The 24,779-nt window shown below is 52.6% G+C and overlaps 1 protein-coding gene across 1 annotated transcript in view; it reads right to left on the reverse strand.

Moving 5' to 3' along the window:
* The window catches only part of VSTM2L (V-set and transmembrane domain containing 2 like), a 44,911-nt gene that overhangs the window by 14,639 nt on the left and 5,493 nt on the right, over positions 1 to 24,779 (reverse strand). The gene's annotated exons all lie outside the window — the stretch shown is intronic.

Genomic DNA, 24,779 nt, shown 5'->3' on the forward strand with positions numbered 1-24,779 from the left:
CAGCCGGCGCTGTGGGAGAGCATGCGACGGATGGGAGAAGGGCTGGGCTGGATGCTGGCAGCAAGAAGGCCAGGGAGGAACTGCCGCTTCCATCAGCTCTTCCAGGTTCTTCCAGTCACCCCACTCAGTTCCCCCGGAGTTACTCCAGCGACCATGTACAGTGGCCAGCGCCATCTTTGCAAAACCAAATCAGAGGTGGCCTCTCCCCTGCTTAGAACCCTCCCCTGGGACCCCAGGCTGGGGGGTTGGCACCCGTTCCCCTGGCTTCCTCCCTGTCCTGTGGACGCACCTCCCTTTCCAGCCTCACTCTTGCTCTGGCTGTTCCCCTTCTGGAATGCCCTTCCCTCCACCCCTCTTTGCCCGGCTGGCTCCTTCAGATCTGTCAAAGCTCAGTTCAAATGTCACCCTCTGAAAGGTCCTCCTTGAGTACCCCGAGAAGGTCCCCCACCTCCTACCCTGCCCTGTTGCCTGTGACACGGAGCTCCCACGGCCGGCATTTGCTGGCGCAGAGTGGCTGCTTGGTGGATGGAATGGGTGCAGAATCCTCCACCGTCTTAGGGCACCCAGGGTGATGGGAGCCACTCTTGCCTCCTTCCCCTCAGAAGGGCCCAACTCTCCACCACAGCCCAGGGCACACGGTTCCCATGACCCAGCAGGAGCCCTGCCCCATCACCATCCTCCATCCCACCAGGTAAATGAAAAAACGCAGCCCCACTTCATGGGGCCCCCGTGCCCCTCCCCACCATAGGTTCTGTCTCCCATCTCCCCAAACATTGTCCTGAGACGTAATTAGAATTCTCTCCTCTTCTCAGGAGAGATTATCCCACCCTGGAAAGACGCTGGCAACGTGCAGGTCACCCAGGATCGTGGTGGCTGTCAATCCCTCAGCCCCCACCCTGCTCCTCTCGGCTGCTGCAACCTAACAGGTGCCCCTGGCCCAGAGGGGCAGACTCGCAGCCCCAGGATCGCCCGGAACCCCAGCTCAGCTTAGGGCAGGAGGAAGAGGGAGTCCTAGGCTAGGAGGTGAAATCCTGGATTCAGGCCCCTGCTCTGGAGTCACCTCCCTTGTCCCCTTGTCCCCAGGATACAGAGGGTGATGCGAATTGACAAATTACTCTATCTGGAAGCTCCTGCCATTTCTGCTCTGCACATGGGGTTTCCATGTGCAGCTCTACTTGAGCAGTGGGTTTCTGGGCTGAAAGTTTGAAATGTCCCTAATCCTCAAGGTCAAGGGTTTAGAAAGCAGCTCATGGAGGCTCCCCTGAGTCTTGGAAATCCCAGCTGCTGTGCTGTGGTTAATAGGAATAAAGGCCTGAGTTCCTGAACATGTGCCCATGTGCCAGAGATGGTGTGGGGTGCCATCACGTGCAGCCCCCCTGAAAGCTGTGACCATTCTTTTTTTTTTTTTTTTTTTGAGACAGAGTTTCACTCTTGCTGCCGAGGCTAGAGTGCAATACTGCAATTTCGGCTCACTGAAACCCCCACCTCCCAGATTCAAGCCCTTCTCCTGCCTCAGCCTCCTGAGTAGCTGGGATTACAGGCATGTACCACCACGCCCTGCGAATTTTGTATTTTTAGTAGAGACAGGGTTTCTCCATGTTGGTCAGGCTGGTCTCGAACTCCTGACCTCAGGTGATCCGCCCACCTTGGCCTCCCAAAGTGCTGGGATTACAGGCATGAGCCACTGTGCCTAGCCTGCTGTGACCATTCTTATCCCCACTAAGTAAGAGACAATGAGGGCACCTGGAGGGAAGGTCCCTCCCCCACATTACCGTGAGGGCTACCGCATCCTTCCAGGGGATCAACCCAGACATTTTTGTCACCCTGGGCTCCCTCCCTCCTCACTTCCCTCCCACATTCAGTCTTCCCCCTGACGCCTCCAGAATCTGGCCCCTTCCCCCTACCTGTGCTGCCTTCCCGGGCTGAGCTGCCATCCTTGCTCACCTGCAACAGTGGGGAAACCTCACTGGCCTCCCGCTTCCACTCTTCCTCCCTGACAAGCTATTTTCAACACGGCAGCCGGACGTACCTTGGCAAAACATAAATCAGTCCCTGTCCCTGCTCTACTCACAACTGTCCCAGCCTGTCCTCCTACCCACAGTAAAACCCACAGTCTGGCCGGGTGCAGTGGCTCACGCCTGTAATTCCAGCACTTTGAGAGGCTGAGGCGGGCAGATCACCTGAGGTTAGACGTTTGAAACCAGCCTGGCCAATATAGCGAAACCCCATCTCTACTAAAAGTACCAGAATTAGCCAAGCACGGTGGTGGGTGCCTGTAATTCCAGCTACTCGGGAGGCTGAGGCAAGAGAATTGCCTGAGCCCAGGAGGTAGAGGTTGCAGTGAGCCAAGGTCTCACCATTGCACTCCAGCCTGGGTGACAAAGTGAGACTCTGTCTCAAAAAAAAAAAAAAAGCCACAGTCCTCACTGCCTCAGCCTCCCAAAGTGCTGAGATTACAGGTATAAACCACCGCGCCCAGCCAAGATGACTGCTCGTGCCCAGGAGATCCAGGCTGCAGCAAGCCTTGAACACACCACTGCATTCCCGATGGCTGACGGGGCCCTCGTGGGAGGCCCTTCCCCTCCCTTGTCGGCCTCTGCCTGACTCCCAGCTCCTATTCCTGCCACAGCAGCCTCCGTTCAGCCCCTTCCCCAGGAATCCCAGTTGAGATTCCACCTCAAGACCTTCGCACCTGTGGATTCCTCTGCCTGAAACACCCTTTCCTCAGATTCCCCTGGAGCAGCCATCCCCCACATGACTCCCTCCCTCCCCTGCCGCAGGACAGTGCTCCAAGGCCGCTTCCTCAGGGAGGCCTGCCCTGACCACCTCATTTAAACCCAGCACTTCACCCTTCCCTCCAACGCCACCAGCACTGGCCAACAGGACTTTCTGCCATGAGGAGGGTGCTCTGTACCTGAGCCAGTGCTGTAGCCAGCGGTCGCCTGTGTCTGCTGAGCACTTGAAATGTGACTGAGGACCTGAATTTCAAATTTTATTTAATTTTAACTCATTTAAACATAAATGTGAATAGCCACTTGTAATGGCTATTGTGTTGGACAGCACAGCTAATATGACTATTTTGTGTATATTTATTGTCAGCTTCCCTTCCTGCTGCTAGAGCAGTGCCTGGCACATAGCAGGTGCTCAATAAATATGTTTTATTTTTTTTTTGAGGCAGGGTCTCGCTCTGTTGTCTAGGTTGGAGTGCAGTGGTGCGTTCAAAGCTTGCTGCCTTGACCTCCTGGGCACATGCAGTCCTCTCGCCTCAGCCCCCTGAGAAGTTGGAACTACAGGCTCGAGCCACCACACCCAACTAGTTTTTTTAATTTTTTTTTTTTTTTTTTGAGAGGAGTCTCACTTTGTCACCAGGCTGGAGTGCAGTGGTGTGATCTCAGCTCACTGCAACCTCTGCCTCCCGGGATCAAGTGATTCTCCTGACTCAGCCTCCCGAGTAGCTGGGACTACAGGAGCGCGCCACCTCGCCCAGCTAATTTTTGTATTTTTAGTAGAGATGGGGTTCCACCATGGTGGCCAGGATGGTCTCAATCTCTTGACCTCATGATCCGCCCGCCTCGGCCTCCCAAAGTGCTAGGATTACAGGTGTGAACCACCGAGCCTGGCCAATAAGTGCTTTTTGAAAGAATGAATGAATAAACAGCCTTGGCTGGGCAGTGGTGGAGCAGGGTCCAGAGCAAGGGGGACCCTGCCCTGAGAGTCCTGGGCCAGGTCTTGCCCTCGGAGTCTTCCCTGACTCCCAATTGCCACCTCAAGCAGAGCACAAGGAGACGGTGGGGAGCCTGCATGGGAAGGGGACAAGAGGTTATCCTCTTGTGAGTTGCTGTTCCCTTGCCCAGGATGGCGGATTCTGCCTTGATTCATGTACCTCCCATCGAGCACCAGGGCACCAGGGGCCTTTGCAAACAGGAGGAGAGGGGTGAGGACCCTGGATGGGTCTGGGATGACCACCAGTGTGACCCTGGCTGGCCAAAAGACAGTGGAGGGACATGGCTGTGTCTTCTCCAGTTGCCACTGCCGGAGCCACGGACATCAGAAAGTGTCTCCACTGCCCCTCTTCCAGTGGGGAGGTGGCTCCAGAGCTAGCAGGGAACTTGCTCGATGCAGAACGCAAAGCAAGAAAGGCTGAAGCCAGCCCTCGGACCCAGCTGGTGTGAATCAGCCACTGCACACCTCCTCCTCCCAGACACAGGTGAGGCGGGAACCGTGTGCGGTGGACAGGGGCATGGGAGACAATTGCATGGGTCTCATGAGTGGGAGGAGAAGAGAGTGAGCTGCCCTTGGGCGGAGGCTCCACTGGGGTCTCCTCGGGAAGGGCGGGGCCTCCAATTCATCTCCACTCAGTTTCCCCCTGCCCACAGCCCCCTCCAACAACTAACAGAAAACCGTGACCCTGGGCCACCAGCTCTTCATACTGATGCAGAAAGCAAGGCTCAGAGAGGGCAGGGTCTAATCTGGGGTAACTCAGCAGCTGAGGTTCGGCCAGGAGAGACACTCTCAGCCCGAAAGACACCTCCTGGGGTGGGCAGCCTGGGGTGGGCAGGAGCTCAGTGGCGAACCCTGCCACATGGCACCTCTCCAGCAGGACCCCGGTAGTGGCCATCTAGGGCCTTGCTGTCCAACAGAAACAGAATGCAAGCCACACTGCAAGGCGCACATGGAATACCCCATCTTCCGGGAGCCACATGAAAAAAAGTAAAAAAAAACAACAACATGTGAAATTAATTAATTTTAATAATGTATTTTATTTAAGCCAAGATATCAAAAAAATATTACTTCACCGTGTAATGAAAATTACTAATGAAGCTGGGCATGGGGCTGGTGCCTGTAATCCCAGCATGTTGGGAGGCCCAGGCTGGTGGATCACCTGAGGTCGGGAGTTTGAGACCAGCCTGGCCAACATGGTGAAACCCCATCTCTACTAAGGTGGAGGCACCTGTAGTCTCAGCTACTTGGGAGGCTGAGGCAAGAGAATCGCTTGAATCTGGGAGGCAGAGATTGCAGTTAGCTGTGACTGTGCCATTGCACTCCAGCCTGGGCAACAAAGGGTAAAATTCTGTCGCAAAAAAAAAAAAAAAAAAGGCTCAGTCCCACATGGCCAGCCTTACAGAGTCCTGGGGGACAGGGTGGGGAGTCTGTTTCATTCTGAGTGCAAAGCCATGGTCAAAAAAAAAAAAAAAAAAAGGCTCAGTCCCACATGGCCAGCCTTACAGAGTCCTGGGGGACAGGGTGGGGAGTCTGTTTCATTCTGAGTGCAAAGCCATGGTCAAGCCACCATGACCAATTAGTTTATTTATTTATTTATTTATTTGAGATGGAGTCTGTCTGTTGCCAGGCTGGAGTGCAATGTCGCGATCTCGGCTCACTGCAACCTCTGCCTCCCAGGTTCAAGCAATTCTCTTGCCTCAGCCTCCTGAGCTGGGACTACAGGTGTGTGCACAAGAACAATGAAGGCACTTTATGCAGCTGGAGGCAATCAGGAAAGGCTTCCTGGAGGAGTTGCTGCCCTCGCCTTAGCCCTAGTGGGGCCTAGTAGTGCAGCCGGGAGCAGGAGGGGCTTCAGGTGGGAGGACGGCGGGGAAAAAAGCAGGCTCAAGGCCTCATGGGAGCCAAGTGAGTTAGCTGTGGGTGTGGCCACCCACTCTCCCACCCCACAGTGGGGCTGTGGTCCCAGGGCCTATCTGATCCCCAGAGCTGGCCAGGAGCTGCCTACAGAGGGTAGACTGGGGGAGGCCCCCTCAGAGACGCTTTGACTCCAACCTCGTTAGTGAAGTGGGCAGTGTGTCCACAGGGCAAGTGGGAAAACCAAGGCTCTGGGCATCTGACGACGAATCTGGACCTCCCTGTTCACAGTTGGCAGCACCAAGGCCTGTCCCCGTCCCCAGCCCAAGCTGCTACAGAGGGAGAAGCCTGCTGTGGATGCAGGTAAGTGCCTGGAGCACTGGACTGGGAGCCAGGGGTGGGGGATGGAGCCTTTTTCTGCCAACAGACTTGCTGTGTGACCTCCAGAGACTCTCCCTTCTCTGAGCCTCTGGTCCTCTGTACGATTCTGGTTAGCCCTGATGGTCCTAGGAGCCCCACCAGCTCAGATCATCAGAAGGAGAAAGTGATAGATGTCCTAAGGGCAGAGCCTTGGGCATTGAGAAGGGAAGGGTCACTTCCATGCAGGGGAGGAGGGGAATCTGGGAAGGCTTCAGAGAGGAGGTGGCACCTAAGCCAGGCCTTGAAGGATGGGTGGATACTGACAAGCAGAGGCACGTCTGAAAGTGTCAGGTAGCAGGAACCCTGGAGCAAAGATAGAGGGACAGGAAAGAAAGCTTCGTTTAAAAACATCCATTTCCAAAAAAAAAAAAAAAAAAAAAAAAGACTAGGCGTGGTGGCTCACGCCTGTAATCTAAGCACTTTGGAGGCCAAGGCGGGATCACCTGAGGTTGGGAGTTCAAGATCAGCCTGAACAACATGGTGAAACCCCGTCTTAAAAAAAAAAAAAAAAAGAAAAGAAACAACAACATCCATTTCCTTTCCTGAGCATCTACTGTGTGCCTAACACCACACAGACACTGTCTCTAACACTGCCTGCTCCCACTTGACAGATTAGGAAAGTGAGGCTGAGAAAAGTAACATGATTTGCCCAAGATTCACACAGAGCTGGATTTAGATGTTGGTCTGACTGGCAGTTGTGAGCAAGATCCATGCGTCTGTCAGCCCCAACCAGGGTTTGGTCTGAGTTATTAGATAAAACGCAGCCACTAGGCTCCACACTTCCACATCCCACTTGTACACCTCCAGAGATGGGGAGCTCAGTTCCTCTCAGCCCCACTGAAAGCAGGCAGCTCAATCAGCAACAGGGTCTTCCTCCCGCTCCTAACTCTGTGAGTGAGGACACTGTACCAGCACCAGAAACCGGAAGGTGATTGATGTGTATTTTGATGCTGCTGCTGCTGATGATGATGATGTAATGATAATATCTAAAAATACAGACTACTTGTTTTGTGCCAGGCACTGTGCCAAGCTCTTTGTTGTATTTATTTATTTATTGATACTTGCTCTTGTCACCTAGGCTGGAGTGCAGTGGTGCGATCTCGGCTCACTGCAACCTCTGCCTCCCGGGTTCAAGTGACTCTCCCGCCTCAGCCTCCCTAGTAGCTGGGATTACACGCACCTGGCACTGCACAGCTAATTTTTGTATTTTTAGTAAAGACAGGGTTTAGCCATGTTGGGCAGGCTGGTCTCGAACTCCTGACCTCAGGTGATCTGCCCACCTCGACCTCCCAAAACACTGGGATTATAGGTGTGAGCCAATTGCACCTGGCCATGTTTATTTATTTTTTGAGACAGGGCCTCACTCTGCCACCAGGCTGGAGTGCGGTGGCATGAATGCAGCAGTGAGCTGAACACAGCTCATTCCAGCCGTGAAAACTCCTGCGCTCAAGTGACCCCTTGTTTCTGCCTCCCAAGTAGCTGGGATAACAGGTGCATGCCTCTACAACAAACTAATTTTTTAAATTTTTGTAGAGACAGGGTCTCGCTATGTTGCCCAGGCTTGTCTCAAACTTCTGGGCTCAAGCAATCCTTCTGACTCAGCCTTCCAAAGCATTGGAATTACGGGCTTGAGCCACTGCAAGCTCTTTATGTACGTTTTCTCATGTTCCCACCATGATGCTATGGAGTGGTACTATCACCATTTTCTTTTTCTCTTTTGTTTTTTTTTTTTTGAGACAGAGTTTCGCTCTTGTTACCCAGGCTGGAGTGCAATGGCGCGATCTCGGCTCACCGCAACCTCCGTCTCCTGGGTTCAAGCAATTCTTCTGCCTCAGCATCCCGAGTAGCTGGGATTACTGGTGTGTGCTACCACGCCCGGCTAATTTTTTTGTATTTTTAGTAGAGACAAGGTTTCACCATATTGGCCAGGCTGGTCTTGAACTCCCAACCTTGTGATCTGCCCACCTCAGCCTCCCAAAGTGCTAGGATTATAGGCATGAGCCACAGCCTCTGGTCTATTATCCCCATTTTCAGATGGGGAGGCTAAAGCTCAGAGAGGTTCAGTGACTTGCCCAAGGCCACAGGCTAAGTAACTGGTTAAACTGAACCCAGTTCTAGAGGGCTCTAAGTGGAAGCCTGTAACCCCGCCCCCTATCCGTACTCATTCCCTCCAGCTACCCAGAGCCTGATTCCCTTGTGAGCATTACTGCTGAGTCTGGGACATTGAATCCATCTCTCCTCTTTGACTTGCCCTGCCCCTGAGCCCCGCTCCCTCCTCAGGAAACTCCTCGAAGCCAGTCCCCAGGGAGGCGGGTATAGTGATAGATTTGTGAGAAGGATGCAACTGTCTTCTCCAGCCTCAGGGCCTGAGCTGGGCTGGGCTTGCTGGGAAGACAATTAAAACTGGTGTCCACAAATTACGATTCTGCAGGGGAAGGAGAACGGGACTTGATTGAATGCAACATCTTCTTTCTTTCTGCTTTTAATTGGGGGAGCACTGTATTAATTAACCCCAGGCCTGGTTATCGCGGCATCAGCTGCAGGAAATGGCTCTGTGGCTCTGGCCGGAATCACTGGGTTTTGGCTTCTGGGAAAGGCAGGAGATGACCTGGAGGACCTGGCCGACCCTTTGCAACCAAGGCCCTGGCCTCCTTAACCTCCCAGGCCCTGGTTCAGCATGAACCGCTTAGAGCTTTGCCTTCAGGCCTGGGTTCAAATTCGATTTCCCCTACGCCCTAGTTGTGTGACCTGGGCAAACCACTTTGCTTCTCAGAGCCTCAGTTCCTTTATCTGAAAAAAGGAAAGAATGAGAGAGCCCATGAGAGGATTACACAAGACATGTGCCTCGTGGCTGGCACATAGTAGGTGCTCAATAAACAGCACTCCTTTCTCATTTCCTAGCTCAAACATCCCATCATCTCCAGAAAGATGGCTAAAGATGCTTCCTTGTTGCTGCTTCAGATTATGCATTGGGTACATCTGTATTTGACTCACGCGTGGGCCCTGCCATGCCTCACCCATCAGCGCTCCAGCTCTTCTCTGTGCTCATTTGCTCTGGTGCTCCGGGAGCCAGTGGGACTCATGCAAGCCGAAGGGGCTCGTCCAGCACAGGCAGCCCCAGCTCCCTCCATCTCTGAGCCCAGATTCCTCATCCCAGACCCTCTGGTCCAGCCCCGAGTCTCCTGTCTCCCTCTCCATGCCCTTTCAACCTTTAAATCTCTGGTGGGAGGCTGCTTCTTTCAGGAAGCCTGCAAAGATTGGTCCTCAGCACACCCATTAGCCTCTGCCAGAGTGATAGCAGGACTCCCCTTGGGGACTGGTGGCAGGGGCAGCTCTATTCATGAAAACCAAGGCAGAGCTGGGGCTAGAGAGAGGCACAGTGAACCAACGTGGCTCCACTGGTCAGCCCAGCCCCATCTCTCACTAGATCACACAGTGACTTCCTACACAAAACCTCCAGGGGTGAATGGAGGAACATAGTCGAGTCCGTCTGTGTAATGGAGTAGTATTCAGCCTTCAAAAGGAAGAAAATTCTGGCACATGCCACAACATAGATGAACCTTGAGGACCTTGCACTGAGTGAAACAGGTCAGTCACAGAAAGACAAACATGGTGTGATTCAAACTCACAGAGACAGAAAGCAGAATGGGGGTTGTCAGAGGCTGGGGAGTGCGGGGGGAGTTGCTACTGAACAGGCACAGAGTTTCTGTTTCGGATGATGGACAGTTTCTGGACTGGATGGTAGCGATGGCTGCACAGCAGTCTGAACGTTCTTGATGCTGCTGAACCATAGACTTACAAATGGGGAAAATGGGAAACTGTATGTTATGTATATTTCACCGTAATTTTGGTAAAGCCTCTGCTGGCTTCCCTGGGCTCACTGCAGCAGATTTACAACAAAAATTCTCTAGAGTGGCTGGATTGCTGGGGCCCAGGAGTTCGAGGCTGCAGTGAGCTATGATCATGCCACTGCACTCCAGCCTGGGCAACAGAGCGAGACCTCATCTAAAAAAGAAAGAAAGAAAGAGAGAGAGAAAGAAAACAAAAATCCCCTGGACTTGTTCCCAGAATGTCCCTCCCCACATCCTCAACTCCTTCAAGCCTCTGCTCCAACGTCACCTCCTCGCTGAGGCCCTCCCTGCTTCCCCTCCCTCTCCCTCTCCCTTTTCTCAACTTCACCTTTCTCCTTACCACCCATCACTCTCCTATTATATGTTGCTTATGTTTTATTTTATTTACTTTTATTTTTTATTTTTATTTTTGAGACAGTCTCACTCTGTCGCCAGGGCTGGAGTACAGTGGCGCAATCTCAGCTCCATGCAACCTCCACCTCCTGCGTTCAAGGGATTCTCCTGCCTTGGCCTCCCAAGTAGCTGGGATTAGAGGTGGGCGTGCCACCATGCCCAGCTAATATTTTTTTGTATTTTTAGTAGAGATGGGATTTCACCGCGTTGGCTAGGCTGGTCTCGAACTCCTGACCTCGTGATTCACTTGCCTTGGCCTCCTCAAGTGCTGGGATTACAGGCGTGAGCCACCGTGCCCGGCCTATTTTATGTTTATGTATCATCTGTACTCCAACTAGAGTTAAAGATGGAGATTCTAGATAAAGGCAGCAGAGTCTATTCTGTTCACTGCCGTGTCCCAACAACCAGAGCAAGGCCATGCACATAGTAGGTGTCTGGGAACACTCTGCTGTAGTAGCTCTGGTGGCAGACAGGGAAAGGATCCCATTTTCCCTGCTTGGGGCTGTCTGGGGCCTTCAGGAAGCCCCCGTACTTCAGCCTTATTGGGAAACTACCAGCCTTCAGGGTCAAGGTCAAGCTTCCAGGTTCAGCAACCAAAGTCTGCAGGCTCTGGCTCTGCCTGGACCCCAACTGCAGCCCCTCCCAGACACTTAGATGTGTCCCGCTAAGGACACAGCCTGCACACTGTCCCTGGAATCCTGACTCACAGGTAGTCCTCTGCCTGGAGGTACCCTCCCTCCTCAGGAAGCCCTGCTTGGTGCCCCCAGCGGCTTCTGAGGCTGCCTTTCCCTGCCCTGGAGTGTGTTACATGACAGATGCTGAGGTGTCTGGGTCTGCTGCAAGCTGGGAGTTCCCCCAGTGCAGGGACCCTGCATTGCCCAGCACAGATCAGGCACAGGGAGGTGGCTAGGCATGTGCTAAACACATGAGTGAATGAATCAATGAATCAATAAATGAATCAAGTGAGAAAGAAAGCTCAGACAAAAGCCCAGAGGACTGAAGTTCTAAGGAAAAAACCCAAGAGGCATAGAGATCATTCATTCATTCATTCATCCAGTTCATTCATTCACTCAACATTTATTGGGTGCCTACTCATGCACCATGATTCGCTTGTGCCAGATTGGAGTTTCTGGGGGGACTGTACCCATAGGAGCAGGGATAGGGACAAACATGTGGGCAATATGGACATGTGCAACTAGAGAAGTCCTGAGTGAGGCTCAGCAGGCTGGCCCCCTCCCCACTGCCCCTCCTCCTGGCCCTTGTGACCACCAGCTGCCCAAGGCCAGCGTGGCCCACCTGGCCCACCTGGCCCAGCCGAGGGGCCATACAGCCAGACTGACAGGCACACTGGAGGCTCCCCTGAGATGGCCCATAAAGTCATCTTGTGAAATGCAACAAAGAATGAAACAGGGCAATAAATAAAGGCTAACAGTGCCAGGAGGGGGTGGCTGCTTCGCCAGTGGCTCCCCCACCCTCGCTGGCTACGGGCCAGCCCAGCAACCCTGTGCCATCATCTTTCCGACTGGAGCCCATGATGCAACAGGAGGGTGATGTGCCTGATCCTATATGATGCTCACAGCCATCCTGCTGGCCAGGGATCTTTATGACTGGCAGGGAAACTGAGGCTTGGAGACATGTGTCACAAGGTCACACTACAAGTCAGGACCTGGATCTGGGATTAGAACCCAGACTTGGGACTCTAGAATTCAAACCCTGCCCTGTTTCTGCGGGCACCATTGTTGCAGTGATGAAGACCAAGTAAGGGGCATCCATAGCCACTGCCCACTTCCATACCTGGCCTTTTCCAGCAGCATGAGAAAACTGAAGCTCAGAGAACCTGGGGGCGATTGGAGCCAGTCCCCTGCCCCAAGGTTGAAGGAAGGAAGCCCCTCCTCTATGCCAGACATTGTACACAGGACCCCTTTCATCCTCTCAGACTTAATGAGATGGTATTATTATCAGCCCCATTTCACAGAGGGAGTGACAAGGCTCAGAGAGGGAGTCAGTGCCTGAGACAACACAGCATCAAGGGACAGATTTCAGCCTGACCAAGCTGGCAGCAAAATTTCCCCACCAAAGCCTGAATCTTATCTAAGCCCCGTCCTTTTCAGCTAGAAAAAGTATGATTCTCTGGGGCCATTTCCAGGAAGCTTGCTCTATGCCCAGCTCTATGGCAGGGCCACAAGGGTGTGTGCTCCAGGTTCAGGAAGGCCTCTAGCCACCTTACCTCCCAGCTGGGAGGTTGAAAAAGGGCTCTCCGGGGGAAAGGGCTGGAGAGGGAGGATTTAATGAGGTCCCAGCCCAACCACCTGTAAATCTCAGCTGGCTTCTAAAATCAGGAGACAAAACCCCCATAAGAAGAAAACCCAGGTACACAGGATGGAAAATCCCTCCAGGAACAGAGAATACTGACTCCAGGGCCCTCTCCTCCCCTGGGAGGCACCCCAGGGCTCTCTTTGTTTCTTTCTGGGCAGCCCGTGGCCCCTGACAGGTGCCTGCAGCAGGAGGGATGGAAGTGTGAGTTGATGAAGCTTTTTTCACCTTGGAATAGGCAAGCCAATGTGTATGGGCTTTCTTCCTAAGAGGTGGAGGAGAAGGCATTTGGTAAAAAAGCTTAGGGAACTGCAGCCTTGGTGGGCGATGTCTGCCTGGGCATGCAGTAGGAGCTGAAGTCCTCCCTCAGAAGGAATAGAAGAGATCAGCTTTGATGGACCCCCACCCTAAGCCAGGCCCTGTGCCAGCCTTCCCAGGATGCCACAGATCAAGCCCTCAGGGAGCCTGCAGTCCCCAGGAGACACACACATGCCAGAGACTGTTACAGGAACAACGGCTGGGATTGAACCTGGACTGCCATGTACAGTTGTTCAGAATGTGCACTGATCGTATGGCCATGAATCATAGTGCTGCCCAGGGTTATGCAGGGCAAACTGTATGTTGGAGCTATGGAAGGAGGTGCAGGTTCTGGAAGATCCTGGGAGAAAAATAGTCTCATGTCTGCCTGGAGAGTCAGGGAAGGCTACCAGGAGGAGGGGACATGCTTGGACCTGACGACTGACTAAGGTTTGCACAGTCAGGGAGGGACTCAGAACGAGAAAGGGCATACCAGAGAGAGGCCTCCTAAGTCCAGCCTTTTAGCCGCCATCGCCATTTCTACAGGATCCGTGTACCACATGCACTGTTATTTACTTAATATTTATTTTCAAAGCATCTTTCCCTTTTTACTTAAATAAATTCAGGTTAAAAGAAGACTTTTATTACCGCCGTAAATGAAAAATCAGCATCACTTGCCATAAATAGAGGATAACTGTAAAAATAAACGCTGTGAAAATCAAACAGCATTCGTAAATTCTAGCCAAAGAAGCTTGCCTGCTGAAGGCTATGAGCCTCAGTCTCTGTTTTTTCCCATTAACAAGGGAGACTGGCAAGGGTTAGGTGTTGAAGTCGGAGCATCACAAAGTAGAGACTCTCTTCTTAATCACAAGGGGCTTGGGACACAGGTCCTGCTCAAGTGTGGACACCAGCAGGCACCCAGCACTATCACCAGCCCTGGCTTCTGATGGCCATGACCCAATCCCACAATCCGTCACTGGTTCCCACCTTCAAGCCTTGCTCTGGCTGGACCACACACCTGGAAACCTTCCCTGCCACTTCCCTATCCCAATCCTGCCGATTCTTCCGGTGTGGCTCTCGGACGGCATCCTTGCATATAGTGAGAACTGACACCCATTTAAGGAATGAAGAGACCCGAATGCGTACTTGGAGAATGAATGAACAAAGAAATGAATGGATGACTCCTTTTTAGTCTGTGCTGCTCACACCAGAAAAGCAACTTCCTCAGGCACTGACTTCAGTCCAGAAACATGGTTCAAGAACATTATTTTTGTATTAAAACAAACATGAATATATTATGGAATAGAATATAGAAGTCATAAATTTTGAATGAAATAGAAGACATCAAAGAGATGTTGCCCCTTGTGGGAGCTGTTACTCTCCTTCGTGGGCCACACGCCGTCAAGGGCCTCTTGTCCCATCCAGTCCAAAGCCTCCTTCTTCTCTGCAACCTCAGGCTTCGCAGAGCTCAGACTGTGCTCTGCCCACAGGAAGTGCTGGTGTGGCAGTTGACAGGGGAAGGGACCAGGAGGACTGCCGGGGGCTAGGATGAGGGGAAGCCCAGGATTTACGGTGAGGATGCAGGCCGCAGCTCCCCCGACTTGCTGGGTGGCACTGGAAAAGCTGCTGCACTGCTCTCAGCTCTGGCTTCCCACCGTGTCATTGATTATGGGCTTATTTTGAGGATTAAATGCACAAATGCAAGGGAAGAGCCTGTTTCCATGTGTAGCACCCAGCAGGTCCACAATAGCCGCTGTTCCCTGGTGAAGCCCACTCCTTGCTGAGTCTTAGACACACACAAGCACATTCACCCAGGTGGGTCCTTGCCTGTCCCTGGGTGATGGAGGAGGGGGTGCCCTATCTAGTAAAAATGTAAATAGCTAACATTTTTCAGTCCTTACTACATGCTAAGTGCCTGGGGATACTGGGTCTCTGTTTCCTCATCTGTAAAATGGGGCTAATAATAGCAATGACCTCATAGCGTTGTTGTAAGGCTTAAATGCCTTAAGCACATTTAATATTTATAAGGTAGGCTGCCTGGCACATGCCACAGAAATGTTTCCTATTCATTTATTTTTAATTAAAGTGAAAGTCACATAACATAAAATTAACCACTTTAAAATATATTTTTAAAAATTATTATTAGTAGTATTATCTTTTATTTTTTTGAGATGAGGTTTTGCTCTTGTCACCCAGACTGGAGTGCAGTGGCATGACCTTGGTTCACCACAACCTCCACCTCCCGGGTTCAAGTGATTCTACTGCCTCAGCCTCCCATGTAACTGGGATTACAGACATGTGCCACCATGCCGGGCTCATTTTGTATTTTAGTAGAGATGGGGTTTCACCGTGTTGGTCAGGCTGGACTCAAACTCCTGACCTCAGGTGATTCACCTGCCTTAGCCTCCCAAAGTGCTGGGATTACAGGTGTGAGCCACCATGCCTGGCCTATTATTTTGAGATGGGGTCTCACTTGGTCCCCGAGGCTGGAGTGCAGTGGCAGGATTTTGGCTCACTGCAACCTTGGCCTCCCAGTTTGAAGCGATTCTTGTGCCTCAGCCTCCCAAGTAGCTGGGACCACAGGCGTGCACTACCACGTCTGGCTAATTTTTTTTTTCCCATTTATTTATTTTATTGCATTTTAGGTTTTGGGGTATATGTGATAATTTTTGTATTTTTAGTAGAGACTGGGTTTGCCATGATGGCCAGGCTGGTCTGGATCCCCTGGCCTCGAGTGATCTGCCTGCCTCAGCCTCCCACAGTGCTGGGATTACAGGTGTGAGCCACCGAGCCTGGCCAAAATGAACCATTTTAAAAAGTGAACAATTGAGTAGCATTTAGTGCATTCACAATGTGGTATAACTAGTCCCCCCCAAAAGGAAACGCCTCACTCCCCACTCCCCCCCAGCCCTGGCAACCTCAAAGCTGCATTCTCACATTTGCCTACTCTGGATATTTCATGTATACTGTGGTCTTTTGTGACTGCCTTCCTTCATTTAGCGGAGTTTTTGAGGTTCATCTACCATTGTGGCACACATCTGTAATTTATTATTTTTTATAGAGGTGTTTCTTTAATACAATGAAATATCTTACCTAATCCCCAATCAACCTGGGAAGTGGCCACTATCATTGTCCTCTTCTTACAGATGGGGAAACTGAGGCACAGAGAGGGTGGGGACTTGCCTATGTCCCCTGCCAGGCCCCCCTGACATAGCCAGGCAGGAAGTGCTGGAACCAGCAGCTGGAAGCAGGACGCCTCCCAAGGCCACCAGCACATATTGAGGGAGACAGCAGTGGAATTACAAATCTAGGGAGATTTAAGGAGAACTAAAATATTCTGGCACTTGCAGGATTGTGGGAGTTGAGCAGGTTTCCCCAGTGGAATTCCCGCCTCCTCTTCCCACATGTCTGGGCCACAGGGAGTGAGAGGCACAGGGAATGAGAGCGGGTGGGAGGGAGGCAAGCGTGGGAGTGTGCGGGAAGCCAGCGATAGGGCAGGGGCCGGGGGCAGGCACACGGGTGTCCAGACTCTACTGATACCATTTATCTTCATGTTTGCCAGCACATCCTGCAGAGCTAGTGGGGTGGGCCCATTGCACTGATGTATAACGAGGCTCAGAGAGGCTGGAGCTGGGCAGGACTTGAGCCTCAGTGTCGGACCCCAAAGCCAAGGCATAGAGCCATCCCTGCTGCCAGGAGGGGCTGAGAGGCAGGAAGTGGGGGAAGCAAAGGAGGCTGCATCAGCCACAGGGATGGGTTTGTCCCAGAACCCCAGAAAGGAGCAGCCTCAGAGCCACTGAGAAGGAGAAAGAAGAGTAAGGGCTGCGGGGGGCGCTGAGGGTGGAGCCAGGAGGGCCAGGAACATGAAGGATGGGCAGAAAGGGAGGCAGAGACCAAGGCTGGGGACAGGTGGGGACAGGTGGAGGCAGTTACTCATGATGTTCCAGAGCAAAGGTTCTGGGGGTGCCCAGTGGGCAGGGGGGCGGTACCCTCTGGCCAGAACCTGGCCTGGGTCAAACTTGACCCCCACCCAGGACCTAGTGCTATGTGCGCGAGGGCCATGTGCCCTGCCCCAGCCCCTGCCCCTGCTGCCCCTGCCACCCCTGCCGGATCGTGTCTGGGAAATTCAAAGCCGCAGCAGTAAACATGTGGGCTCTGGAGTCAGGCTGACCTGGATTTCAACCCCAACTGCACCTCCTCAAGGTGAGCGAACCTCGGAGCTGGTAGCCTGGTTTCCTCTTCTGTAAAATGGGGACTGTGGGCGGGGCAGCAGTGAGGTCACACAGGTACACAGCGGGCTCCCGCACAGGCTCAGGCTGCTCTCACGTCACCTCCCCACGTGGTCTGGCTCTAGCTCCTCCCTCTCCAAGGCCCCTGGCCCCTTGGACTTGTCGAACCCCAGGGCTGTTCTAGAACCAGAGAATCCCTGGCTGAAGGGGTTGGGCCCCGCCCCAGGGCCTTTGCACTTACTGTTCCCACGGCCTGGGAGGGAATTTCACAGGCCAAGAACACAGAACCAGAAGACAGCAGCGCGGGCGGGGCCCTGGGGCTTCCCGCACTAGCTGGAGGGTGTCTGAGGGCCACGGAGAGGGGAGCTGGTGGATCTGGGCCCTGTCCCAGGGGCCCTCAGCCGCTGGCAGCGCGCGCCGCCCCGTCCTCCGCTGCCTGCGGAGACCATTAGTGCAGCTTTGTTTTGAGCACCGTTGCCACTACCCTGCGCTCTGGCCGCCGGGCCTCCATTAGGGACCCTTTCCCGGACCGATGACAGGCGGCAAACAGCTCCCCAGCGAGCGGGCCCTAATTGCCGCCGCCTCCGACACCGGAAATGATTTTTTTAAAACCTCACAAAGCAAAACAGACACCTGCTGTCAGCATTCCGCCTTCCCCACCTCGGGTGGGCTGAGAACCGAGCCTGGGGGCTCTGAGGAAGGAGGGGTCCATCAAGAGCCCACCCCACCCCAAGAGACACCCTAAAATGCCGGGCTGGGGGAAACTAGGGCTGGGATCTGCTCCCCCGCTTTGAACTAGGCGTGGGGCCCCAGCTCGCCGCGCCCCTCTAAGCCGCAGTTTTCCCCTCTGGAAGGTGAGGGTGTGGAATGGGAGCCCGGGGGCCCGGACCCCGCAGCGGCTCTCTCAGGCCACGGGCTTCCAGCTTCCCTAAGGGGACGGTCCACGGAGCACCCGGGAGCCAGGAGCCGGGAGGCGGGAAGAGAGCACGAGGGGCAGAGGGAACAGCCCGGGAGAGAAAGGGTCTGGAGGAGGGAAGGAGCCTGGTGTGTGCAAGGACCAGAAAGGAGGCCAGTGTATACACACACAACACACACTACACGCACGCATATGCACAATACACACACAATATATGCATACACACTACACACACACATACGCACAATACACACACAATACACGCATACACACAGTACACACACGCATATGCACAATACACACACAATACATGCATACACACACTACACACATACATACACACACCACACACATACACACACTACATACACAATACACAATACACGCATACACACACTATGCACACACTACACACACACATACACAATACACACACAATACACACATACGCACACTACATACACACACCACACACGCATACACAGTACACACAATACATGCATACACACACTACACACATACACACACACCACACACATACACACACTACATACACAATACACAATACATGCATACACACACTATGCACACACTACACACACACATACACACAATACACACACAATACACACATACGCACACTACATACACACACCACACGCATACACAGTACACACAATACACATGCATACACACAATACACACATGCATACCCACAATACCCACAATACACACACACACAATACACACTGCACACACACATATACACAGTACACACACGCATACACACAATACACACACAATACACGCATACACACAGTACACACACGCATATGCACAATACACACACAATACATGCATACACACACTACACACACACACACAATACACACACACCACACACATACACACATTACATACACAATACACACAATACACACACACACTACACACACATACACACAATACATACACAATACACGCATACGCACACTACATACACACACCACACATGCATACACACAGTACACACAATACACATGCATACACACAATACACACATGCATACCCACAATACCCACAATACACACACACACAATACACACTGCACACACGCATACACACAGTACACACGTGCATACACACAATACACATGCATACACATACACACATAGACACACACACACATGGACATACACACCCACACACATACACACATACATACACATACACACTACACACACATACACACAATACAAACAATACACACACATACACACAATACACACACACAATAAACATGCATACACATACACACGCACACACATGCACACACACATGCACACACATACAATACACATACACACAATACACATGCACACAATACACAAAAACACACAATACACATAATACACACAGAGATACACACGCATACAGACACACACAGACACCACACATACACATATACAGACATACACATACATACACACATACACCACACACACACACAGACCTACACATGCACACCACAAAATACATGCATACACATACATGCACACACCACACATACACATACATGCACACACACATACATATATCACACATACAGACACACACAGACACAGACACACATATACAGACACACAGACATGCACACACAGACACACACCCAATTCCCTCTTTTTCTGAGCCCACGTTCCCACCTTCCCTGGGTACCTGGCCAGCCCTAGCATCCCATGAACCACGAGCTCAGCCAGGCTCACACCAAACTCAGCGCCTTCCCAGGAGTGGCCTCTCCTGTCCGTGCACAGCCCCTCCAGCCCCAAGTCCTGCTTTGGCTGCCCCTCTCCACTCACCATGGCCAACCCACCCCAACACCAACCATGCACCCTCCCCACTCAGAAGGCTCCCAGGGCTGCCCACTTCTCCAGGGGATAAGACCAAACTCCGCAGCCGATTCCTGGAGGTTCCAGCTGCAGCCTGCTTTTCTAAATACATGTGCATGGTTCTCCACAGGAAGCCTCTGCCAGACCCAGGCAGCCAGGCACAGCTCCATGCTGGCCTCTGTAGTCCCCTTCTCAGTCCCAGTGGTCCCTGGATACAGGCCCAGAAGGAGTCTGCCTCCCCCAGGAAGTCTTCCCTGACTGCACCAGGCATAGAGACCTCCCTCTCTTGGCCCACCTGCCTAAGCCCTGCTCCCTGGGCCCCAGTCTCTGTTTTCCAGTTCCCCATGATCTCTTACCAGCCCAAAGTCTCTGAGTATGCTCACCAAAGACTTAGAAAAAGTGAATGAAGTTTGTTCCCCCCAGCTAGCGTGAGAGGGCTGCAGGGAGAGAGAAGGGATGCCAGGATCCAAGCCTGGCCCTGCTGCAGACTTGTCCCATGTCCCAAGGCCAGCTCTACTGCTCTGGGCCTCAGTTTCCTCATCCACGAAATGAAGGCTGTTTCTGCTTGGGGTCAGAGAGAGGCTTTGGGGGGCCCCAAAAAACCCTTTGAAGCTTGTGGGCAAAACTGTGGCATTTTTTGAGGAAATGATCCATAGTTTTCATGAGCTTCCCAAGAGGAGTGTGACTTCTAAACAAATTAGGAACCACCAGTGTAGACAAGCATCCGTGTTTCCTCCAGCTTCGCCATTTGGTCATTCATTCCTTCATTCATTCACCTGACATTTATGGAGTGCCTGCTCTGTGTGGCTGTCACCATGATATACGGAATATATGTAGGTGTAATCCTGACATGTCATCAAAGAGAGATGTGTGTGTGTCAGAGACAGAGGAAGGAAGGGGTGGGCGGTGAGAAGAGAGGGCAGGATGGATCCAAGGGACACAGAAAGGAACAAAGAGAGGGAAAGAGATAGGAAAAGAGATAGAGCAAGATCAGAGAGACCTAGAGAGAGAGAGAGAGAAAGAGAGACCCAGAGACAGCAGCAGACCAGCAGAGAGAGATGCAGAGAGCGAGGGCTGGCGGAGAGCACTTCCCAGGCATAGGCGGGCACTGCTGCTGCCCCCCCCCACCCCCGCTCGCTGGTAGCTCTGAGCAAGGCCCCCTCCTGGCTCTGACTCCGGCTGTAACCTTCCAGATGCTCCCATATCCTCCGTGTCTCACCTCCAAGGGCACCAGTGTGCAGGGGCCAGAGAAGGCTGGTACTGAGGCAAACAGGCATGGGGCAGAGGGCAGCAGCCCAGTCCTGACCTGCCCCCAGGCTCCCCTTCAGCCTGCACTCTCCAACCACACACAGCCACCCCCACGCACTCCCCGTACACACACAGCCACACAAAAACACCACTCCCTCCACTAGAAACTCCAGGCAGGAACACACAGGGTTCCATGCATGCCCCCAGGGCCCCACTACTTCCCACTGACAGCCCTAGACTCAGACACAGGAGCCCAGACTTTTGGGGCCATGCGCTTGTAGCCAGAACAGGGCATTCTCAGCATTTTGGCATCGACGGCCCCTGTGAGAATCCGACCAAGCCAGGAGCGCTGCTCCGGAACAAAGCACCTGCCCGCACACCCAGCTCAGCAGCTGGGAACAGGACAGATGGGCAGGTTACGAACTCTGGCTCTGTCATCCCACAAGCTGGGCTCAAGCCCAGCTTTGCCGTTCAGCATCTGTGTGTCCTGAGGCAAGTCGCACCAAGCCTGCCTCAGTGTCCTCCTCTGTAAAATGGGCGTGCCCGCCTCCCAGCGTGGTGAGGAGTAAATGAGAGGAGGCAGGGGAAGTGATGGAAACACAGAGTGCTTGGTGAATGCTGGCTGCCACAGATGCCTGCAGACCACTGAGAGTTAAGGTGCTGATGGAACCCTACCACTCCCACCAGCTCCATCCTTGCCCGCACACACACATACGTGCACACACACACACACACACACACACACACACACATCCTGGTTGACAAATGATGTGATTTCTAAGTATACAGATGGACGCATTCTACAGGCTTGGAGCTCAGGCAAACTCATCATTGTTCAGTGGGGAAACTGAGGCTGAGAGAGGGGCAGGGACATGCCAAGTCACCCAGCAAGGCAGACACAGGGTGGGGGAGAGGGGAGCATGGTAGACAAAAAGCCAGCATCCGCCAGCCCCTCTCCTTACCCTGGCACTTTAAGAGCTGAAGTGAAGTCACCAAAGAGCCACTGTCCCCATGCCTCAACACAGGGGACAGAGAAGGCCTCATCCCTGCCGTGACCCCTGGGTGGGGCCAGGGCATTCCTGGCGTTGGGAGCTCCACCCACCTGGGCCCTGTGCCAGTACCATTACTAAATTGCTGTGTGACACAGCTTTAGCAGCTGGCCTCTGTGTTCTGGCTGCTCTGCCTACTTCAACAGTCTTTGTCCTTTGGGAAATAAGGTAGAAATCTCCTCACTAATATCCCCAGCTAATAATGGGTTGGGCTCAGCTTGCATACCTCTTGTGACATGAAGTTCACTACTGGGTACCCTCACTGCCCTGCAGGTGACTGCCCTTCTCTGTGTTTAACATCATCCCAGCCTCTTAAATCTTATCACAATACATATATATTCTTTTTTTTCTTTTCTTTTTTTTTTGGAGACAGGGTCTCGCTTTGTCAGCCAATCACAGCTCACTGCAGCCTCGAACTCTTGGGCTCAAGGGATCCTTCTGCTCAGCCTCCCAAGTAGCTGGGACTACAGGTACGCGCTACTACACCTGGCTAATGTTTTGTACTCTTTTGTTTTAGAGACAGGGTCTTCCTATGTTGTCCAGGCTGGTCTCTGACGCCTAGGTTCAAACCACCCTCCCACCCCAGCCTCCTGAGTCACCAGAATTAGAGGCAGGAGTCACCATGCCCAGCTCTATACTTACATATTCTTTACAGTTCAGGTTTCTGTCTCCCCGGCCAGACTAAGGATTCTAAAAGAGCAAGAACCTTGACTGTCTTCTTCACTGGTAAGTCCCCAGTGGCTAAAACAGCCTGGCACATGATGGGTGGGTGCCAGTTGAATGAAGGAAAGAATGAATAAACGACCAAGCTTCCCACACATGGCAGCAGCCCCGTGAGGCCAGTAGCTCCCAGTATGAAGAGTACGCAGCATACAGGGTCATGGGGCAGCCCGTCTGACGCCCCCAGGTCATGCCCCCAGGCATTTCTGAACCGTGGATCCCCACAGACATGCCCACTCGCCGCCTGCACTATTATGTCCTTAATGTTGTTCTATAAACTAACCCACTATTTTTAATACCCCCGTTAGGCTCATCCTAAGCAATCATATCTGTGAAATCACAGTTTTGATGTGCTGGTTATATTTTTTCAGTACACATTAAAATAAATGCATAACTACTAAAAGGTAAGAAGTTTCTCTAGGTTCTGCCTAAAATCATCTCTCAGGTAGGACCCAATCTTCTTGTGGACCCCGGGAGGTTTTGAAGAGGGTTGAAACTGGGGGTAGGGGTGGAGCTGAGTCCCAGAGACTCCCTGACGGCTTAAGGAAGGGAAGGCAGGCCGGGCTGTGAGAAGCGGACCTGGAGCAGCAGCCCCCTCTGTGCCTCCCCACTCCCACCTCACTTCTCTGGAGCAGTGGGAGCCACAGCAGCCAGCTGGGTGGGCTCTGGACCCCAGAACCGGCAGAGTGGATTTTATCCCCAGATGGCCCCCTGCCCATTTTTCTGAAGTGTCTCCTGGGGTCGGGGGAGGAGGGCACAGCCCTTGGATCCCCACCATCCTCATGGCTGCAACATCACATCTGAAGGTACCATCATCCTTGCCCACCCCAGGTTGTCCTTGCTCTGTGCTCAGCAGGGATGAGGAGGGGCTCCAATTCTGTGATTTTTTAGAAATCCTTACAAACATGGATTCCTTATGAAATGAAAATTATTTGAATGTTTAAAAATATGTTGACTCGGAATGAGCAAAGCTTTACGAATTCAGACCTCATCCCCTGCTTCATCCTCCTCCTCATTCATTCATTCATTCATTCCCTGCCACCTCCCTGGGCCAGGCATTGTCCTGGGTCCCAGGACACAAAGGAATCTGACCCTTGTGTGCCCAGCGGGCCCCAAACTCCTGTCAGGACTGAGAGAGTCTTCTCACAACCCCATCAACAGGCTGGTTTGGTCTCCAAAGTTCAAGGTGATGGCCAAATACTCTCACATGGGCACCTGTGCCGCTGTTCACACCACATACTCTCTCCCCATGCTTTCAAAACTCGATGGAGGTTGGAGGGTCCCTGGGATGGCATTCTGCTGCCAGAGTTGCAGCTTTACAGCTGCTTGCCCTCCTGGGTATGGAATGCAGAGGCCACTGTACTCCTTCCACCCCGGTGCCAAACCTCAAGGCCCAGCCCTGCCCTTCCCCACTGTGTGACCTGGGCCTCTTCCTCCTCTTTCCTAGGACTCCCAGCCCTGGAGCCAGATTGTTCAGTTCAAGTCCAGCCTCAGACATTTGGCAGGTGTGCGACCTTGGGGAAGCTACTTAACCTCCCTGAGTCATTTTCTCCATCTAAACTGTGGGCACGAGACAGTCTTTCCTTTTGGAGTTCTTGTGAGAATTGATTGAGATGATACCATTCAAGGCCCTGGCATGGCACTCAACACACATTTGCTTCCATATGTTTATCTCTCCTGTTTTTAATTTTTTTTTTTTGAGACAGGCCTCACTTTATCCCCCAGACTGGAGTACAGTGGCCCAATCTTGTTCACTGCAATCTCTGTCTCCTGGGCTCAGGCGATCCTCCTGCCTCAGCCTCCTGAGTAGCTGGGACTATAGGTGTGTACCCATGCCTGGCTATATTTTTGTAGAGATAAGTTCTCACTATGTGGTCCAG

This window comes from Cebus imitator, unplaced genomic scaffold (assembly GCF_001604975.1).
Source record: "Cebus imitator isolate Cc_AM_T3 unplaced genomic scaffold, Cebus_imitator-1.0 Scaffold18, whole genome shotgun sequence".
NCBI classification, from domain to species: Eukaryota; Metazoa; Chordata; class Mammalia; order Primates; family Cebidae; genus Cebus; species Cebus imitator.